We start from the raw sequence: 22,033 nt of genomic DNA, 5'->3' as shown, positions 1-22,033 counted from the left end.
TCCCAGATGGGCAAGAAAAAAACGTAGAAAAACCCCAGAAAATCACCCAAGATGGGCAAGAAAAAAACCCAGAAAAAAACCCAAAAAAAAAAACTCTGAGATGGGCAAGAAAAAAACCAGAAAAAAGTCTGAAGATGGGCAAGAAAAAACCCCCAAGATGGACAAGAAATAACCCAGAAAAAAATTCGAAGAAGGGCAAGAAAAGACCCAGAAAACACCCAGAAAAAAATCGCAACCCAAGTATAAATATAGAAATGTTTGTCAAGTATATGCAAATATATAAAGAAATGTTAAATTATTTGAAATATAAAATAACATAAATATAACATTTATACAGTATTACTTGTGTTATGGATCATATTGATTTTTATTTATTTCCTATAATACACTACAATATTTATATCAATTTTACATCTATCATATCTATCATTTGTTATATGTTATACCAGATTGATATACTCTAGGTTTTTTTAAGTAGTTTAAAATAAAGGGGATTTTTTTTTTATTTGGCAAAAGCAGGTGTTTTAGTATAAACATTATAAATACAAATAATATAAAGGTAGAAATCTAAGAATAGAAATAGATCATAAATAGCTGAAGGTTAATATAAAAATTAAAAATGTAAGAAAAAATAAGTTGTAGCAGTAGATATGGTACATAATTAGGAAAATAATTTATCTCTTATTTGAATAGGATACATGTTATACATAATGATTAATATAATACTTAAGTATAAACTGCAAATATAAATGTGAATATAGTCATGAGCGCTATAAATATAAAAATATTTCAATGTAGTTTAAAAGAATAGAGCTTTTTTGTATTTATTTAGTTAGGATGGGATTTGTATTTTAAATAGTGAAAGCATGATAGAAATGTAATTTTAGACATAGAAATATGCAATCAATGTGGAAAGATATTTATAAAAGCACAAAATATAAGTAAATATAAATAATAGAAATAGAATAATGTTATATAAATTACATGCTACATCAATGTCCACTATAGCTATGCATGTGAATATAAATACGAAAAATGGAAATAAAAAATTTATTTAAACATGGCTTTAAAGCAAGGGGCCTTGTTTGATTCTGGTGGGGTAAGAGGCAGGTTTTTGGCATTTATTTCAGAGCAGTTTTTGGCGGGGGTCGCCCCTGTTCTTTTTTGCCGCCTTCGCTGCCCGCAGCCCCGAGGCGCGCTGCGCCCCCGGCTGGGGCGGGCGGCAGTGCTGCCGCCTTGTGGGCAGAGCGCGGTACTGCAGCCCTGCACCGAGAGGCCGCCACCTTGGGAGTGGCGCGTCGCGGATGTCGCGGACTTTTGGTTGACCTTCTCAACAGGGCGGCGAAAAGGGCGGGGAAGTGGAGGACCGGGGTGGGTGTCAGTGGACTGCCTGCATGGAATACCGACCCCGGCGCGGCCCCGGTGGTATTTTCTGTGACGTTTCAAGTGTACCCGACACATGCTGTGGTCTCAGCGGCGCCGCGGGCGGGCGTATTTCGGCGGGTTTGTGACAGGCATGTGGGGAAACGCCTCGCTGTGCCGGGGTCCTCTGACAGCCGCTTTCCCGCCCTGAGGGAGCCGAGCCGGGCCGAATAGTTCCGAAGAGCCGAAGAGCCGAGTGTGGGCGAAAACAGCCGAGTTTCCCCGAAGAGCCGAGTGTAGCCGAAAACAGCCGAGTTTCACCGAAGAGCCGAGTGTGACCGAAAATAGCCGAGTTTCACCGAAGAGCCGAGTGTGGCCGAACACAGCCGACTTGAGCCGAAGAGCCGAGTGTAGCCGAACACAGCCGACTTGAGACGAAGAGCCGAGTGTAGCCGAACACAGCCGACTTGAGACGAAGAGCCGATGATAGCCGAGTGTAACCGATAGCCGACTGTAGCCGACATTGGCCGCATTTAGACAAAGAGCCGAATATGACCGACTTTAGCCCAACCGGGCCGAGTTCAGCCGAAGAGCCGGAAAAGCCGAATTTAGACGAAAAGCCGAACCGAAACGATTTTAGACCTAAGCCGAACCAAGCCTAATTTAGCCGAGTTTATTTAAACAGAACCGAACGACGCCGCAGCACTCTGCCTGCAGAGCGCCGGTGCAGACGGCAGGGGGCGGTGTATAAAGCGAGTATAAAATATCAACTGTATATAAGAAGGAATAAAAAGCTCTGTGTCATGTGCAGCAGTAGAAAATTTCAGGCTCCCAGGGAATAAATAGTTTTCTTTCAATCATTATAGTTTTGGGGTTTTTTTTACTCCCAGGTAGCCAGAAAGTTACTACTGCTGCTTTTTGATTCTAAAGCTAGGAAGGAAAACCAAGATTACAAATACAAGAAAAAGAAAGGGAAAGGGAAAGGGAAGGGGAAAAAAAGGAAAGGAAAGGAAAGGAAAGAAAGCAGGAGAGCAGAAGGGAAGGGAAGGGAAAGGGGTGAAAAACAGCGTTAAAAAAAGAAAAAGAGTTGGAGGGGAAAAGAGAGGGCATTCGGGAGGAGCGGTCCTGCCTCAGGTCCTTCCCCGCCCTGGGGCGAAGGACCCGTTTGATGCCCGGGAGGGACTGCAGCTCCCGGTGGCGGGGGACGGAGCCGTGGCTGTCAGCCCGAGACTCCAACTCCCGGCAGGCCCTGCTGCCGGCGCGGCGTGTGACGCAACGGCTATCGCGGCACATGAGTGGCTACCAGCCCGAGACTCCAACTCCCGGCAGGCCCTGCTGCCGGCGCGACGTGTGCCGCAACGGCCGACGCTGCCCGGCATTTTTCTCTAAATCGGCAGTAAATACAGCTGAGTAAAATTAGCTTGGTTTTCTTCCTTCTTTTTTAACTGAATTGTTTTTATTAAAAATACTATTTGAATATGTAGAAAAAGTGGGGATGTCCTGTACTATATCCTAGCTTTTCTTGTTTATAGGGTGCTCAGAAAACATGCGTCCCTTAGAGTCCCTCAGAAAGGTTCTCAGTGCGATCTCTACCAAGGTATGTATTTACTAATAAGTGATCCCTTTAGATATTTGCCTGTGTACCTTTTCCTGTAATTCAGAGCTTGCGTTCTGTGGGTTTTATGATAAACCTGTAAAATATGTAAGAATGCTTTTGCAAGTCTGAATCGTTGAAGGCAGCAGTAAGTGGATTTAGAGCCTGTTCTTGACCAGACAACGGGAAAAAGTGTGACTTTGATGCTGAACTTGTTTTTTTCATTTTTCATTTGACTTGTCTGGAATGATTTAGGAATAGAGAGAGCTAGAAAAAGAGAGAAATAGAATTGATTATTGAGCACTCCTCAAATGCTCACCACGATTCAGTGTAGAGCCGAAGTGAAGGGTGATGGAACAGAGCTCTGTGCTTTAGAAGGAAATAAATTTAAACCTGACCTCCGCACAGAGTCTCACTAACTTCTTTTGTTTTAAAATACAAAATATTATTAGGAAGTGTTGGAAGTTAGTGTTTTGGGAAAGAAACGGCAGTTCCACAGAACATTCCATTTAACAGAGGCTCTGGGAAGGATTCATGTTGTAACTGCTGTCACTGCAATCAGTTGGTGGTTCAGCCTTGAAATGTGCACTTGCCCTTCTATAAAGCACTGTTTTGTTTGCCTTTCAGTGCTATGAGTCTTGATAAATTGGAGAAGAGCCCAAGAGCAATTTTTCATCCCTTGATATAAAAGGTAGGAAGTGACTTTTTTTGGTTTGGTTCTTTTTCTTTATTATTTCCTGGAAATAAAAGTAATTAAGTATAGGTACTACTGGTTTGTTTCTTCCAGTAGCAGATGATAACAATAGCAGTAGTAATAGTAAAAATAATAATAGAAATAATAATAATAGCAATGTAATACTACCTAAACTGTCTTTATCCATTGAACTGGCCATTTCAAATCAAAACTTCTAAACACAAATCAAACCATCATCCTCGTAGAATCTTTCACAGCAGTGGGCTATAGATCCTGGTTTTGTTGACAGGATTTATTGGTTCTGGAATAGCAAGAGGGAAGTACAAGCCTAACTACTTCTAGCTCACAGACCCATCCAGTGAATACTGCTTTGTGTTTTGGTGGGCTTGTGATGACTTTGAAATCAATTGCTCATTCCAGTAAAAAAAATTAATGTTTTTTTGAACCTGACAGCAGAAATAACTTTAGGCACCAACTTAATAATAACAGATCACCAATTTAAGTTCATAATTTTATGCTGTACTATCAAAGTTTAAAGGTAAATTTTTACTTATTAGGAGATGGTATAAAGTGTATGTTCCAATGTGTTGGATGTATGCAAAGGTACATACGTACCCGAAAGTCCTTAGAGGAAACAAATTTTTACGTCTGCTGTTTGATTGTTTATCATACAATATTTGGTTTTATTTCCCAGGGATCGGTGAATTTTAACTTTGGAGTCCTCTGTGCTAAGGATGCTCAGCCTACAGATGATGAAATGTTCAGTAATGGTGAGTTTTTCACCTTCTCTTTAATTGCTATGCTGATCTGAATAAGAAAAAAACAAAAGCAAGAGAAAAAAAAAGGATGGTTTATTATTTTTTACGCTGTTATGTTTGTTTCCTCAGTATTTGCTGCAGCTCTGCGAACCCAAGCTTTGGGTTCCTTCTGTCCCACTGGGAGTTGCCCAGTTTGGTTGCATCTGGTGAAATTCACCCTGAGACCTTACAGAGCTAGCTCAAACTACGTGAGAGCCATTTGCAGTTCTCTCCAGACACCTGGAGAATGGGTGATGTTTCTGAGGGTCTGGCAAGTATACTTGTATCAAAACTCAGTCTGTGAAATTTCTGGGGAAAACCCTTCTGTGTCCTGAAGGGTTCAAACTCTGGTGAGGATCCAGTTATCAGGTGCTCACCTGGATGGTTCCAGCTCTTAAAGTGAACACTTGTACTCTTACCCTGTAGTTTACATCTATTGTATTTTTGTTATTTTGCAAGATTTTACGGCTTTGCAAAATATTGTGCATTTCACTCTTTGGAACCTCTCAGATCGTTCTTTGGTGCAGCACCATCCCATGGGACACTTGGCTGCCGTCCTGAAGGGGTTGGTCGCTAGAATTGTAAATCCTGGAGAGTTTGTAAGTCTTCTGTCCCCAGGGAGGTACCATGCTTTGTTTACTTTTGTTCTGTTTGTTAGGCGCTGCTTCTCATTGGAAGTATGAATTTCAAACTACCCTGTTCTTATTTTAACTGTTTTCCTGGTTCTCTCCCTACGGCAGGGAAAGACTCTCGTATCCTTGTCGTCGGGCTCGGTGCTGTCCAAGAAGATGCAGAGACTAAAAAAATCATAAGAAGCAAAATATGACTGCAGGGAAAACAAGCTGGAGAGAACAAAAGGTGATATTGTTACCCTTACCCTGTATTAGAAACATCCGCTGTGCTTTGATGCTGGCAGCTGCCAGGGGCTTGTTAGCTCTTTGTAGGCAGGTGTAGGTGTTCACTTGTAGGTTTTTTCTCTGGACAAGTCAATTCAAACTTTGCTAAGCTTATATTTGCAAATTACTCTCTAGCACAGTCCAGCATGACATTTTTGAATGTTGTAAAAATACCATGTTACTTGGAAATTGCTAATGATGAGAAGCTTTAGGGAAAAATAAGATGTCAGGGTTGGGAGATGTGAGAAGAATTTTGAGGGGATGTTAGACTGAAATAAAGCACACTTGAAGCTGGACTGGCACGCTGGCAGATCCCCTATTAAACAGTAGTGCTGAGATTAGCCTGGGGGTTGCCCGTTGTTTCTGTAGAAATCAATGTTTTCTGGTCTTCAGAGGTAAGCTGCTTTGAAAAGCTGGAAGGCACAGCATAGTGACAATCCGTGTGCTTCGCATTAAAAATAGATTTCAGAAGGGTCCTAGGCTTTTGTCTTTTCCTAGAAGTCGATGTAATCCTATTGAGGAGTTTTTAATTCTGTGCTGCCATGTCATCGATCAGGGCCCTGTCGTACTAATCATCATACAGATGCAAAACAAAAAATCAGACCCTGTCCCGACCACTTAGAGCCCAGAACACGATTTCCTCAGGCTGCCATTTGTGTGCCATCGGTACTCACCATGGAAGCGAGCTGGGGATTGTTGCACCCGTTGGGAACAAACCGCTTCTCGTCACACAGAAATGGAATTGGGACGACGCCTCAGCCAGCCTCTCTCTCCTGAATCTGCAGCAGAGCAGTTCCAGTCCATGCGGGCAATCCAGTTCCTGACGATCTGAGCGCACGGAGCAGCGCTCAGCTGCTGTGGGGGGCTCAGGGAGGGCAGAGTGTGCATTGTCATCTTCCTGAACCTACAGACGCGAATCAAAGTGAGAAGCCACAGGGTGGAAATCAGTCGCATATATGCTAAATAAAACTTGCAGGTTTTTTTTAAGAATTGTTTTTGCTTGTTCTTTGTTGTGCTTCTGTGCTTAGAAAACCTCCCTTTACAATCAGTTCAATTCATCAATTGAACCTTTGTTTGCAGACTCTCACTGAGCAGAATTTGTTGCAGACTCAGTGCACGCTGTGCAGGCCTCCCGGGAGTGTGAGGAGCTCATGTGCGCTACTTTTTGCTTTAGGACGCTCTGAGGTATTTATTCCTTTTGGGATACATGATGAGAATTCCCAAGAGAGGTAGTTATAAGGTATGACATCGGGAAAAAGCCTGTGTGGTTGGAATGTTGTTGCTGTCAAAAGTTAATTTTTTCTTAGCCAGTAGTTAGCTTTTTGCTTTATTTTTGTGGTATCAATATTTTATTGTTTAAAAAATTCCTTCAAAATAACTTCAGTGGTCGCCCACCAGTACCTTGTTCAGATTTGCCTATTTGCTTGTAGCTGAAATGTTCACATCTTGTTTATCATTCTATTTAAGAAACTGCTGCCCAGCCAACTAATAACTGAATATCCATCTGTCTAGGACACGGGGAGAGGATTTAGGTAATGTCTTTATTTCCAGAAAAAAGTTCCAGTGTAGTTTCTAAATAGAGGAGAAGGGGGTGAAGACTCGGGGCTCTGATGCCGTTGGGGCACCCCAAGGTCCCCAGGAGAGGGGGCCCCACTGCGGTGCAGGAGCAGGTGTGTTCTCATGTAATATTGAACAAATTATAAATATAAATATGAAAATTATAAACATGAAAATATTTTTAAAATACTTAAATAAAGCGGGTTTTCTTTATTGGTCAATAGGCAGTGTTTTGATTGTAAAAATTATAAATGCAAATAATATAAAGGTAGAAATCTAAGTTTAGAAATATATAATAAATACATACAGATAAATATAAAAATTTAAAATATCAGAAAAAATTAGTTGTAGCAGTAGATATTATACATAATTTAAATAATAATTTAAATCTATTTTAAAATTTTATATATATATCATTATTAATGTAATACATCCAAAGAAACGATAAATTAAAATATGAATGTATAATTATACAAAGTATAAATAAAAAATATTGCAGTATCCTTTAAAAGAAGGGTTTTTTTATTTATTTGGTTAGAGACGGGGTTTTTATTTGGAATAATGGAAGTATTATAGAAGTATAAAATTAAATATAGAAATATACAGTCAATATAGAAAGATATTTGTAAAAACACGAGCGAACGACGCCTCCTTCGGCCGAACCAAGGCGAGACCGGCGGAACCTGACGGCCTCGAGCGAACCGAGGCCAGGCTTGCGAGGCTGCCTGAACGGAGCCGAGCTCAGCCGAACCGAGCCCGCTGCTCTCGTGCGCGCTAATTAGCGCGAGTGCGGTCACTGCCCAATGAGCTCCTGTGCCACGCCGCGCTCCCGATCGTGTCCGTGCGATGGCCGGGCCGCCCGCGGGACGCGGCAGCAGGAGAGCCCCGAGCCGGGCGAGTTTAACGTGAGGCGGCGCCGCTTGCCCGCCGTCAGGGAGCCGAGCCGAGGCGAGCTCAGCCGAACGCGGAGAGAGCGGCTCCGAGTTGGGCCGAAGCGAGCCGAGCCGCGCCGAGGGCAGAGAGCGGCTCCGAGTTCGGCCGAAGCGAGCCGAGGCGCGCCGAGCGCAGAGAGCGGCTCCGAGTTCGGCCGAAGCGAGCCGAGCCGCGCCGGGCGCACTGATCGGCTCCGAGTTCGGCCGAAGCGAGCCGAGCCGCGCCGGGCGCAGAGAGCGGCTCCGAGTTCGGCCGAAGCGAGCCGAGCCGCGCCGGGCGCACTGATCGGCTCCGAGTTCGGCCGAAGCGAGCCGAGCCGCGCCGAGCGCAGAGAGCGGCTCCGAGTTCGGCCGAAGCGAGCCGAGGCGCGCCGAGCGCAGAGAGCGGCTCCGAGTTCGGCCTAAGCGAGCCGAGCCGCGCCGGGCGCAGAGAGCGGCTCCGAGTTCGGCCGAAGCGAGCCGAGGCGCGCCGAGCGCAGAGAGCGGCTCCGAGTTCGGCCTAAGCGAGCCGAGCCGCGCCGGGCGCAGAGATCGGCTCCGAGTTCGGCCGAAGAGAGCCGAGCCGCGCCGGGCGCACTGATCGGCTCCGAGTTCGGCCGAAGCGAGCCGAGCCGCGCCGGGCGCACAGAGCGGCTCCGAGTTCGGCCGAAGAGAGCCGAGCCGCGCCGGGCGCACTGATCGGCTCCGAGTTCGGCCGAAGCGAGCCGAGCCGCGCCGGGCGCACAGAGCGGCTCCGAGTTCGGCCGAAGAGCGCCGAGGCGCGCCGAGCGCAGAGAGCGGCTCCGAGTTCGGCCGAAGCGAGCCGAGCCGCGCCGGGCGCAGAGAGCGGCTCCGAGTTCGGCCGAAGAGAGCCGAGCCGCGCCGGGCGCACAGAGCGGCTCCGAGTTCGGCCGAAGAGCGCCGAGGCGCGCCGAGCGCAGAGAGCGGCTCCGAGTTCGGCCGAAGCGAGCCGACCCGCGCCGGGCGCAGAGAGCGGCTCCGAGTTCAGCCGAAGCGAGGCGATCCGTGCCGAAGGGTCGAGTCCAGCCGAATGCAGATGACAATGGCCGAGTTTAGCCGATTAGAGCCGAGTTTAGCCGAGCAGCTGTGAGCCTTGCACGCTTGAGGTGAGCGTGCATCGTTGCCGGCCTGGGATTGAGTGAAATGCACTAAGGAAACCAGCTCTGGGGAGGGAGGCAGGGAAATCCTCTCTTAACGTTTACCAATTCGTCCGTCAAACTCATCACGGCAGGACAGAGTGAAGACTGAAAGTGTAAGAAGATGTGGAGGGAAACAGAGAATCTGGCAGGAGCATCGAACGCACAAGTGCACGAATTTTGCTTTTTGCTTGGATGTAAACTCAGAAGTTGTAAGGAATTTGGGAAGGAGAAGGGACATTTCAGAAGGAGAAGAAGTTGTTGTTGGAGTCCTGGCAAAAGCTTTAAAAAAAAAAAAAAAAAGTGGTTTCTTTTTTCTTCACTATTATATTCTTTGGTGGTATATGGTGTGCTGTTTTATTTCTTGGTGTTATTAGCTCTGTGTAAATTGTTTATTGAGTCAAGCTAACTTTGCATGGGTTGTTTTGTATTTGAGGTAGGATCAATTTCAAGAGGTTTCTTTCACAGACTTCTGATAGGTATTACTGGGATTTTGGTTTTGTTTACTGTATGCATAAACATAGAGATTTGGTAGGGCCAGCTGGGCTGCTGGAGTTTTGGGTGTGAATTTATTAGATGGCTTTTGGTAAACACAGAATAATTATGTAAGGTAACAGCAAATTACCCAATTACCCAATTGATCTAGCTATGTAACCTTACCACAAAGTTTTATATCTTGCCAGTTTTCTGTTCTTCTGCTCCAAGTAGTTGTTGCAAAAAAAGAAAGCACTGTTACTTTTCTGAAAAGTTTTCTTCTATAACAAGCCCTTTACTGCCCTTGAACGTGAGTCAGAGGAGCCAAACAGCTGTAGCTGCTCTGAGGGCTTGGTGGGATTCGCCCCCTCCCTTTTCCCGGGTGGCATGGGAACGAGAGGCGGGCACAATCAGGGGTATATTAACCCCAGCCGTGGCTGAGGGGCTTCATTCCCTCTCTGGGATGTGCTGGGGTAAGAGCTCTCCTCATTTCAGTGAAGAGGCTTTTTCAGCCCGTCTCAGCATCTTTTCAGCAGGTGTTTCTGGGCATCTAAAGCACAGAGGCTTGGAAGATTCTGTGAAGAAAACAGCATGGAATACAGGGAGTATTTAGGTTTGTGATTTTGGGTTTTGTGTTTAGGAGTGGTAAGGTGCTTTTGTAATTTTTAGTTTTGCTCTGGTTGTTTTTTTGGTTGGATTTCTTTTGGTGGAATTTTTGTTTTTTTTGGTTTTCATTTTGGGGTTTTTAGTTGGTTTTTGTGGGGGTTTTGGATTTTTTGATGTTTTCTGTGGTTTTTTTGTTTCTGTGGGGAGTTAGGTGTTTTGGGATTTATTGTTTGTGTGGGTTTTGTTTGTTTGGTTTTTTTCTTTGTTTGTTTTTGGGATTGGTTTTGTTGGGTTTTTTTTGTTTTGTTTTGTTTTTTTTTAATTGAGGAGTGCAACTCCCTGAAATTCCAAGCTGTGTCAAGCACAACATTTTATTCAGCAGATTGATCATGTCACAAGAGGGATCCGCCCAAGGTCCAAGATGATGTTTGAGATTGATGCTTCAGGTGAGTTGAGGATTGTGATTGGGAGAGGGAGGGTGAGCAGTTAGGAGTTCTTGGGAGGGAGTTTGCAGGCAGCAGGGTGAGAAAGGGTCTTTATTTGTTTATTTGAGGCCTCCCCCACACAAGGCTTCTCAGAAGCCTAGCAGAGGCATTCCCATGTCTTACAGCACACAAGGTCATCCACTGCACTCAGGGGAATGCCATTTAACTTTGCCTTTCTCTAACCCAGGTGCCACTCCTAATGAAGGCCTTGGAATCATGATGAAGCTGGAGCCTGAAGGAGCCAGGCACACTCAGGAGAGGGCAAGTAGCTGCCTTGGTGGGATTTGGCCCACATAACTCTGGACTCATACTTTGGTTTTGGTTTTCTTTATTGTAGCTCACCGAGAGGCTCACAGGCCATCACGAGGCCCTCCGAGGCAGACTCATTTCAGGTGCAGCGTGGATTCCCATCACCGATCATCCAAAAGATAAGTCGAGGGCCTTGGCCTGGAGATGAGAGAATAGTGGGTTGGGAGTTCTTGGGGCAGATTTGAAAATTGGCAGCCGGAAAAGCAATCTTCTCCAAGGGCCTCTTAGGACAGCTAAAGGGAGAGGCTCTCCTTTTGATGGCAGCTTTCAGGCGGGCAGTGCAGAACAGCTCCGGTCTGTGTTGTGTTGTCCAGTGTTCTGTGTTCCCTAGTGTGTCTTTGGGGTCCCTTTTGCCTTCTCCCCTCGAGACCCTCACCACAAGCATGATGTGTCGTGTTTCATGTCCCCCCTGTTTGCCACGTTCTGTGTCACGGGTGTGTGCACGCATTTTTTGCCGGAGCTGTTCTGCCCTGCCGCATGGCCTGCTGCAGTAGGAGAAACCGTGGGGCGTTGGAATTTGTAATGCTGGCTGTACTTGGGCTCTAGATGCTATTCCTAGATTGACATAAGGTGTTTGCACCTTTTGAGTTATCCTGGTGGTGTTTGGCATATGTTGTAACTTTCTTTCAGGTGCAGACGCATTCCATGTGTGGCAGGGGGTCAGAGTTAGGAGGTGTCGGGCCTTCTTAGGAGCGCGGTGAGTAGCTGAGTGGTGGGGTTTTGGCCGATGCGGTGCCAAGATCAGGGACTGATGTTTGGTTCTCTTTACTCTAGCTGTCTCAGAGACACCAGCCCAGTGCCAGCAGGACCTTCCCAGCTGACGAGGTGGCCTTTCTTTGCACCTGACACAGACTGGCATCCCCAGATGTCTGAGAGATAAGTAGAGGGCTGTGACCCACAGAGGGGATGAAAGCAGGGTGCTTGTTTGGGAATTCCTGGGAGGGGGTTTTGAGTCCAGTTTTGGGGGGGGGGGGTGTGGTGTGTTCATGAAGTGGCCCCTTAGGCCCCATAAAAGCCAAGTCTCACTTTTGATTGCAGTGCTGAGGTGTGCAGAAGGGCAGAGCAGTCCCGGTGTGCATCGTGTCACTTGTCTATTGTGCATTATGTGTTGTTTGCGTATGCCATATCTTTCACTTAGGGGGGCCTGTGAGAAACCCTGGCATCATTGTTAGCCTCTGTGATCTCTGCACTCCTTGGCCTGGCGCCCAGGCCACAGAACTTTTGACTAGGGAGCTCAGACAAGCATCAGACTCTCTTCTCTCTTTGGAAGCATCCAGTCAGACGTCTTTTCAGGTCTTGTTCTGAGCTGTATGGACAGCTGTGCCCCACCTGGATCCATTATGGTGGATTAGGACTTGTAATATTACGAGGTTAGGTAGAGGATTTTGACTGTAGGATTCCTAGGCATCAGTCTTTGCTGTTCTTGGAATAAATCATTCAGTAATCATCTTCTTCCTCCAGGGTTCTCTGAGCCTCATCAGCTCACCATCGGTCTCAGCTCACTCATCTCCTTTTGCATTCTCTCAGTCCTTGCAGCCGTTTTCCTTGCCAAGAGATTTCTGTTCCTGTTGTGTCCCCGTTGTCTGTCCTATCCTGTGTCACGGCTCTCAGCACACATTTGTGCCGGAGCTGCTCTGCCCTGCTGCACAGCCTGGTGCGATAGGAGAAGTCCCAGGGACTTGGAGTTTGTAATGTGGGGTGTAGTTGGACTCTAGATGGGATTTGTAGATGGACACAGGACATCTGGAGCTCATCAGTTATCCTGCCACAGTGCAACTCTTGTCCTAACTTTTTTTTCAGGTTCAGATGGATTAAATGTGTGCCAGAGGGCCCCATGCCAGGTGTGGGGATTCTCCTGAGTAGGTGAGGCCCCATTTGCCTCTGCAGCAGACTCTGTTACACCTCTCAACTGACTCTGTTACACTGCTGTTCTTTGTCTTTCTTTTAGGAAGTAAATCTGGATGCCAGCAGTCAACGTGAGCAGTGGAGAGAATTGGTTGTTATTGCTCAGCTCTCAAGCACAACAATTTCGCAGCAGATTCATCGTGTCACAAGAGGGATCTGCCCAGTGTCAAGGATGATGTTTGAGATTGAGGCTTCAGGTGAGTTGAGGATGGTGCCTGGGAGAGGGAGGGTGATCAGGTATCCAGTTTAGGATTTCTTGGGAGCGGGTTTGCAAGCAGCAGGGTGAGAAAGGGTGTTTATTTGAGGGCCCCCCCACACAAGGCTGTTCAGAAGCCTAGCAGAGGCATTCCCATGGCTTTACAGCATACAAGGTGATCCACTGCACTCAGAGGAATGCCATTTAACTTTGTCTTTCTGTAACCCAGGTGCCACTGCTAATGAAGGCCACAGCCTTGGAATCAGGATGAAGCTGGAGCCTGAAGGAGCCAGGCACACTCAGGAGAGGGCAAGTAGCTGACTTGCAGGGATTTGGCCCACATAACTCTGGACTCACTCTTTGATTTTGGTTTTCTTGATTGCAGCTGACCGAGAGGCTCACAGGCCATCACAGAGCCCTCCAAGGCAGACTCATTTCAGGTGCAGCGTGGATTCCATTCACCGATCATCCAAAAGATAAGTCGGGGGCCACAGCCTGGAGATGGTGGAGTAGCAGGTTGGGAGTTTTTGGGACAGATTCAAAAATGAGCAGAGAGGAAAGCAATCTTCTCCAAAGGCCTTTTAGGACAGCTAAAGGGAGAGGCTCTACTTTTGATGGCAGCTTTCAGGCGGGCAGTGCAGAACAGCTCCGGTCTGTCGTGTTTTCCGGTGTTCTGTGTTCCCTAGTGTGTCTTTGGGGTCCCTTTTGCCTTTTCCCCTCGAGGCCCTCACCACAAGCATGGTGTGTCGTGTTTCATGTCCCCCCTGTTTGTCACTTTCTGTGTCACGGGTGTGTGCACACATTTTTTGCCGGAGCTGTTCTGCCCTGCCGCATGGCCTCCTGCAGTAGGACGAACCATAGGGAGGGGGAATTTGTAATGTTGGCTGTACTTGGGCTCTAGATGTTGTTCCTAGATTGACATAAGATGTTTGCAGCTTGTGAGTTACCCTGGTGGTGTTTGACATATGTTCTAACTTTCTTTCAGGTGCAGATGCATTCCACGTGTGGCAGAGGGTCAGGGTTAGGAGGTGCCGGGCCTTCTTAGGAGCGCGGTGAGTAGCAGAGCGGTGGGGTTTTGGCCAATGCGGTGCCAAGATCAGGCCCTGATGTTTGGTTCTCTTTAATCTAGCTGTCTGAGAGACACCAGCCCGGTGCCAGCAGGACCTTCCCAGCTGACGAGGTGGCCTTTCTTTGCACCTGACACAGACTGGCATCCCCAGATGTCTGAGAGATAAGTAGAGGGCTGCGACCCACAGTGGGGATGAAGGCATGGTGCCTTGTTTGGGAATTCCTGGGAGGGGTTTTTGAGTCCAGTTTGGAGCGGGGGGTGTTCATTAAACAGCTCGTTAGGCCCCATGAAAGCCAAGTCTCACTTTTGATCACAGTGCTGAGGTGTGCAGGGCAGAGCAGTCCCCGTGTGCATCGTGTCACTTGTCTGTTGTGCATTGTGTGTTGTTTTGTGTATCTCCTGTCTTCTACCTTAGGCCTTTGAGGGCCCTGTCAGTACCCCTGGCATCATTGTTAGCATCTGTAATCTCTGCATTCCCTGGTCTGGCACCCGGGCCACAGAGCTTTTGACTCGCGAGCTCAGACAGGCATCAGACTCTCTTCTCTCTTTGGAAGCATCCAGTCAGACGTCTTTTCAGGTCTTGTTCTGAGCTGTATGGACAGCTGTGCCCCACCTGGATCCATTATGGTGGATTAGGACTTGTAATATTACGAGGTTAGGTAGAGGATTTTGACTGTAGGATTCCTAGGCATCCGTCTTTGCTGTTCTTGGAATTAATCATTCAGTAATCATCTTCTTCCTCCAGGGTTCTCTGAACCTCATCAGCTCACCATCGGTCTCAGCTCGGTCATCTCCTTTTGCATCTTCTCAGTCCTTGCAGCCATTTTCCTTGCCAAGAGATTTCTGTCTGTCTCTTGTGCCTATTGTTTGTCACGTCCTGTCCTGTGTCACGGGTGTCTGCACACATTTGGGATGGGGCTGCTCTGCCGTGCTGCACAGCCTGGTGCGATAGGAGAAGTCTTGGAGACTTGGAGTTTGTAATGTGGGGTGTAGTTGGACTCTAGATGGGATTTGTAGATGGACACAGGACATCTGGAGCTCATCAGTTATCCTGCCACAGTGTGACTCTTGTCCTAACTTTTTTTTCAGATTCAGATGGATTAAATGTGTGCCAGAGGGCCCCATCCCGGGTGAGGGGATTGCCCCGAGCCGGTGAGGCCCCATTTGTCTCTGCAGCAGAAGTGTGTATGGTGAGTGTGTTACAGCTCTGTTCTTTGTCTTTCTTTTCAGGAAGTCAATCTGGATGCCAGCAGTCAAGGTGAGCAGTGGAGAGAATTGGCTGTTATTGCTCAGCTCTCAAGCACAACAATTTTTCAGCAGATTCGTCGTGTCACAAGAGGGATCTGCCCAGTGTCAAGGATGATGTTTGAGATTGAGGCTTCAGGTGAGTTGAGGATGGTGCCTGGGAGAGGGAGGGTGATCAGGTATCCAGTTTAGGAGTTCTTAGGAGGGGGTTTGCAAGCAGCAGGTTGAGAAAGGGTGTTTATTTGAGGGCACCCCACACAAGGCTGAGAAGCCTAGCAGAGGCATTGCCATGTCTCAGAGCACACAAGGTGATCCACTGCACTCAGAGGAATGCCATTTAACTTTGTCTTTCTGTAACCCAGGTGCCACTCCTAATAAAGGCCACAGCCTTGGAATCAGGATGAAGCTGGAGCCTGAAGGAGCCAGGCACACTCAGGAGAGGGCAAGTAGCTGCCTTGGTGGGATTTGGCCCACATAACTCTGGACTCATACTTTGGTTTTGGTTTTCTTGATTGCAGCTGACCGAGAGGCTCACAGGCCATCACAGAGCCCTCCAAGGCAGACTCATTTCAGGTGCAGCGTGGATTCCCCTCACCGATCATCTAAAAGATAAGTCGGGGGCCGCGGTCTGGAGATGAGACGATGGGAGAGTATCAGGTTGGCAGTTCTTTGGCCAGATTTAAAAATTGGCAGTGGGGAAAGCAATCTTCTCCAAAGGCCTCTTAGGACAGCTAAAGGGAGAGGCTCTACTTTTGATGGCAGCTTTCAGGCGGGCAGTGCAGAACAGCTCCGGTCTGTATCCTGTTGTCCGGTGTGCTGTGTTCCCTAGTGTGTCTTTGGGGTCCCTTTTGCCTTCTCCCCTCGAGACCCTCACCACAAGCATGATGTGTCGTGTTTCATGTCCCCCTGTTTGTCACTTTCTGTGTCACGGGTGTGTGCACAGATTTGTGCCAGAGCTGTTCTTCCCTGCCGCATGGCCTGCTGCAATAGGACGAACCATAGGGAGGGGGAATTTGTAATGTTGGCTGTACTTGGGCTCTAGATGCTATTCCTAGATTGACATAAGGTGTTTGCAGCTTGTGAGTTATCCTGGTGGTGTTTGACATATGTTCTAACTTTCTTTCAGGTGCAGATGCATTCCACGTGTGGCAGAGGGTCAGGGTTAGGAGGTGCCAGGCCTTCTTAGGAGCGCGGTGAGTAGCAGAGCGGTGGGGTTTTGGCCAATGCGGTGCCAAGTTCAGGCACTGATGTTTGGTTCTCTTTACTCTAGCTGTCTCAGAGACACCAGCCCGGTGCCAGCAGGACCTTCCCGTTTGACAAGGTGAGCTTTCTTTGCACCCGAGACCCGCATCCCCAGCTGTATGAGAGATAAGTAGAGGGCTACGACCCACAGTGGGGATGAAGTCATGGTGCTGTTTCGGGAAATACTGGGTGGAGTTTTTGATTCAGCTTTGGCGGTGGGGGATGTTCATGAGGTGGCCCCTTAGGCCTCATAAAAGCCAAGTCTCACTTTTGATCACAGTGTTGAGGTGTGCAGGGCAGAGCAGTCCCGGTGTGTCTCGTGTCACTTGTCTGTTGTGCATTATGTGTTGTTTGTGTATCCAATGTCTTTTACCTTTGGAGAGCCCTGTCAGTACCCCTGGCATCATTGTTAGCATCTCTGATGTCTGCATTCCCTGGCCCGGCACCCAGGCCATATATGAGTTTCTGATACCTGTCTGAGCTCCCCAGTCAAAAGTTACCTCTTTGGAAGCATCCAGTCAGATTTCTTGTCAGGTCTAGTTCTGAGCTGTATGGACAGCTATGCCCCACCTGGATCCATTGTGGTGGATTAGGACTTGTAATAATATGAGGTTAGGTACAGCATTCTGACCGTAGGATTCCTAGGCATCCATCTTTGCTGTTCTTGGAATTAATCATTCAGTTATCATCTTCGTCCCCCAGGGTTTTCTGAGCCTCATCAGCTCACCATCGGTCTCAGCTCACTCATCTCCTTTTGCATTCTCTCAGTCCTTGCAGCCATTTTCCTTGCCAAGAGATTTCTTTTCCTGTTGTGTCCCCTGTTGTTGTCTGTCCTGTCTGTCCTGTGTCACGGGTGTCAGCACACATTTGGGATGGGGCTGCTCTGCCGTGCTGCACAGCCTGGTGCGATAGGAGAAGTCTTGGAGACTTGGAATGTGTAATGTGGGGTGTAGTTGGACACTAGATGGGATCTGTGGATGGGCACAGGGCATCTGGAGCTCATCAGTTATCCTGCCACAGTGTGACTCTTGTCCTAACTTTTTTTTCAGATTCAGATGGATTAAATGTGTGCCAGAGGGCCCCATCCCGGGTGAGGGGATTGCCCCGAGCCGGTGAGGCCCCATTTGTCTCTGCAGCAGAAGTGTGTATGGTGAGTGTGTTACAGCTCTGTTCTTTGTCTTTCTTTTCAGGAAGTCAATCTGGATGCCAGCAGTCAAGGTGAGCAGTGGAGAGAATTGGCTGTTATTGCTCAGCTCTCAAGCACAACAATTTTTCAGCAGATTCGTCGTGTCCCAAGAGGGATCTGCCCAGTGTCAAGGATGATGTTTGAGATTGAGGCTTCAGGTGAGTTGAGGATGGTGCCTGGGAGAGGGAGGGTGATCAGGTATCCAGTTTAGGATTTCTTGGGAGCGGGTTTGCAAGCAGCAGGGTGAGAAAGGGTGTTTATTTGAGGGCCCCCCCACACAAGGCTGTTCAGAAGCCTAGCAGAGGCATTGCCATGTCTCAGAGCACACAAGGTGATCCACTGCACTCAGAGGAATGCCATTTAACTTTGTCTTTCTGTAACCCAGGTGCCACTCCTAATGAAGGCCACAGCCTTGGAATCAGGATGAAGCTGGAGCCTGAAGGAGCCAGGCACACTCAGGAGAGGGCAAGTAGCTGACTTGCAGGGATTTGGCCCACATAACTCTGGACTCATACTTTGGTTTTGGTTTTCTTGATTGCAGCTGACCGAGAGGCTCACAGGCCGTCACAGAGCCCTCCAAGGCAGACTCATTTCAGGTGCAGCGTGGATTCCCCTCACCGATCATCCAAAAGATAAGTCGGGGGCCGCGGTCTGGAGATGGCGGAGTAGCAGATTGGGAGTTCTTGGGACAGGTTCAAAAATGAGCAGAGGGGAAAGCAATCTTCTCCAAGGGCCTCTTAGGACAGCTAAAGGGAGAGGCTCTACTTTTGATGGCAGCTTTCAGGCGGGCAGTGCAGAACAGCTCCGATCTGTGTCCTGTTGTCCGGTGTGCCGTGCTCCCTGGTGTGTCTTTGGGGTCCCTTTTGCCTTTTCCCCTCGAGGCCCTCACCACAAGCATGATGTGTCGTGTTTCATGTCCCCCCTGTTTGTCACTTTCTGTGTCACGGGTGTGTGCACACATTTTTTGCCGGAGCTGTTCTGCCCTGCCGCATGGCCTGCTGCAATAGGACGAGCCTTGGGGAGTTGAAATTTGTAATGTGGGCTGTACTTGGGCTCTAGATGTTGTTCCTAGATTGACATATGGTGTTTGCAGCTTGTGAGTTATCCTGGTGATGTTTGACATGTGTTCTAACTTTCTTTCAGGTGCAGACGCATTCCACGTGTGGCAGAGGGTCAGGGTCAGGAGGTGCCGGGCCTTCTTAGGAGCGCGGTGAGTAGCAGAGCGGTGGGGTTTTGGCCGATGCGGTGCCAAGTTCAGGCCCTGATGTTTGGTTCTCTTTAATCTAGCTGTCTGAGAGACACCAGCCCGGTGCCAGCAGGACCTTCCCATCTGATGAGGTGGCCTTTCTTTGCACCTGACAGGGACCAGCATCCCCAGATGTCTGAGAGATAAGTAGAGGGCCGTGACCCACAGAGGGGCTGAAAGCACGGTGCTGGTTTGGGGATTACAGGGAGGGGGTTTTGAGTCCAGTTTGGAGGTGGGGGGGTGTTAATGAAGTGGCCCCTTAGGCCCCATAGAAGCCAAGTCTCACTTTTGATCACAGTGCTGAGGTGTGCAGCAGGGCAGAGCAGTCCCGGTGTGTCTCGTGTCACTTGTCTGTTGTGAATTGTGTGTTGTTTGTGTATCCCATGTCTTTTACCTTAGGGGTGCCTGTCATTAATCTTGGCATCATTGTTAGCATCTCTGATCTCTGCATGCCCTGGCCTGGCACCCAGGCCACAGAACTTTTGACTGGGGAGCTCAGACAGGCGTCAGACTCTCTTCTCTCTTTGGAAGCATCGCATCTGATGTCTTGTCAGGTCTTGGACTGGGCTGTATGGACAGCTATGCCCCCACCTGGATCCATTTTGGTGGATTAGGATTTGGCGTAATATGAGGTTAGGTAGAGGATTCTGACCGTAGGATTCCTAGGCATCCATCTTTGCAGTTCTTAGAAGAAATCATTCAGTTATCATCTTCTTCCTTCGGGGTTCTCTGAGCCTCATCAGCTCACCATCAGTTTGAACTCGGTCATCTCCTTTTGCATTCTCTCAGTCCTTGCAGCCATTTTCCTTGCCAAGAGATTTCTGTCTGTGTTGTGTCCCCGTTGTCTGTCCTGTCCTGTCCATCCTGTGTCACGGCTGTCAGCACACATTTGTGCCCGAGCTGCTCTGCCCTGCCGCATAGCCTGGTGCAATAGGAGAGGGCCCGGGGATTTGTAATGTGCAGTGTGGGGTGTAGTTGGACTCTAGATGGGATTTGTAGATGGACACAGGATATCTGGAGCTCTTCAGTTATCATTGAACCGTCTGACTGTTGTCCTAACTTTTTTTTCAGATGCACCTCCTCAGATGACTGCAGTAGTTGTGTAGGTTCCTTCTTCTGAAAGGGAATAGGGCGCTAGAATTCATCTTCCAGAGAATTTTTGCAAGTCCTGGCTTGTATTGTATCTGCCTATGGTGGCTTATGTTCTATGTACCTATACATCTGTCTTCTGTTGGATTTTGGGTAGAAAATTTATCAGTCCAGAGAGGAGACAAGTCCTAGCTGTCAGATAGCCACTCGTTGACCCTTCCTGTCGTCTCACAGGTCCCCGAGGCTGCTGATTTCCCCAGGATCTGCCATTTTACCTCAAGGAGCGGCAGCCAGAAGATGTGTCACAGCACGTTCTTCAGCATCTCGAGTAAGGGCCGCAGTGAGCATTTAAGTGGAAAGATTGTGTGAGCGTGTGTGAGAGCACGTGGCTGTGTCTGTCTGTGTCTGCTCGTCTCTGCGTGTGTGAGTGCATGCTGACTGGATTTAACCTTGTGTGTGTGACTTTTGCTTTCCAGGTTTTGCGACTCCTTGTTAAATTTAGAATAAAAAATCCCCAGCCGGGTTGTATTGCATGAACTGACATGATATGTACCGATTTTGGCTTAAAACCCAGAAAACCAGACGAAGATGAGCAGGAAAAAACCAGAAAAAAACCACATGATGGACAAGAAAAAAACCCAGAAAAAGCCCAGGATGGGCAAGAAAGCAACGAGAAAAAAACCCCAGAAAATAATCCCAGATGGGCAAGAAAAAAACGTAGAAAAACCCCAGAAAATCACCCAAGATGGGCAAGAAAAAAACCCAGAAAAAACCCCCAAAAAAAAACTCTGAGATGGGCAAGAAAAAAACCAGAAAAAACCCCCAAGATGGACAAGAAATAACCCAGAAAAAAATTCGAAGAAGGGCAAGAAAAGACCCAGAAAACACCCAGAAAAAAATCGCAACCCAAGTATAAATATAGAAATGTTTGTCAAGTATATGCAAATATATAAAGAAATGTTAAATTATTTGAAATATAAAATAACATAAATATAACATTTATACAGTATTACTTGTGTTATGGATCATATTGATTTTTATTTATTTCCTATAATACACTACAATATTTATATCAATTTTACATCTATCATATCTATCATTTGTTATATGTTATACCAGATTGATATACTCTAGGTTTTTTTAAGTAGTTTAAAATAAAGGGGATTTTTTTTTTTATTTGGCAAAAGCAGGTGTTTTAGTATAAACATTATAAATACAAATAATATAAAGGTAGAAATCTAAGAATAGAAATAGATCATAAATAGCTGAAGGTTAATATAAAAATTAAAAATGTAAGGAAAAATAAGTTGTAGCAGTAGATATGGTACATAATTAGGAAAATAATTTATCTCTTATTTGAATAGGATACATGTTATACATAATGATTAATATAATACTTAAGTATAAACTACAAATATAAATGTGAGTGTAGTCATGAGCGCTATAAATATAAAAATATTTCAATGTAGTTTAAAAGAATAGAGCTTTTTTGTATTTATTTAGTTAGGATGGGATTTGTATTTTAAATAGTGAAAGCATGATAGAAATGTAATTTTAGACATAGAAATATACAATCAATGTGGAAAGATATTTATAAAAGCACAAAATATAAGTAAATATAAATAATAGAAATAGAATAATGTTATATAAATTACATGCTACATCAATGTCCACTATAGCTATGCATGTGAATATAAATACGAAAAATGGAAATAAAAAATTTATTTAAACATGGCTTTAAAGCAAGGGGCCTTGTTTGATTCTGGTGGGATAAGAGGCAGGTTTTTGGCATTTATTTCAGAGCAGTTTTTGGCGGGGGTCGCCCCTGTTCTTTTTTGCCACCTTGCCTGCCCGCAGCCCCGAGGCGCGCTGCGCCCCCGGCTGGGGCGGGCGGCAGTGCTGCCGCCTTGTGGGCAGAGCGCGGTACTGCAGCTCTGTCGCTACCGGCAGCCGCGAGGCCGCCATCTTGGGAGTGGCGAGTCGCGGATGTCACGGACTTTTCCTTGACCTTCT

General features: G+C 47.0%; 1 long non-coding RNA gene across 2 annotated transcripts; it reads left to right on the top strand.

Moving 5' to 3' along the window:
* The first annotated feature begins 2,758 nt into the window (after positions 1–2,758).
* On the top strand, positions 2,759–6,752 carry LOC131570769 (uncharacterized). 2 transcript variants are annotated; one of them, XR_009275918.1, is made up of 4 exons: positions 2,759–2,959; positions 3,584–3,647; positions 4,345–4,420; positions 4,538–6,752. It is a non-coding gene; the product is annotated as an uncharacterized LOC131570769 (long non-coding RNA). The 2 variants fall into 2 exon arrangements; XR_009275917.1 differs by having other exon boundaries at positions 4,345–6,752.
* Positions 6,753–22,033: the final 15,281 nt, after the last annotated feature.

The sequence above is a fragment of the Ammospiza caudacuta genome, chromosome 38, assembly GCF_027887145.1.
Source record: "Ammospiza caudacuta isolate bAmmCau1 chromosome 38, bAmmCau1.pri, whole genome shotgun sequence".
NCBI lineage: Eukaryota > Metazoa > Chordata > Aves > Passeriformes > Passerellidae > Ammospiza > Ammospiza caudacuta.
The sequence above is the reverse complement of the archived record's forward strand: the minus strand, read 5'-3'. Positions and strand labels throughout refer to the sequence as shown.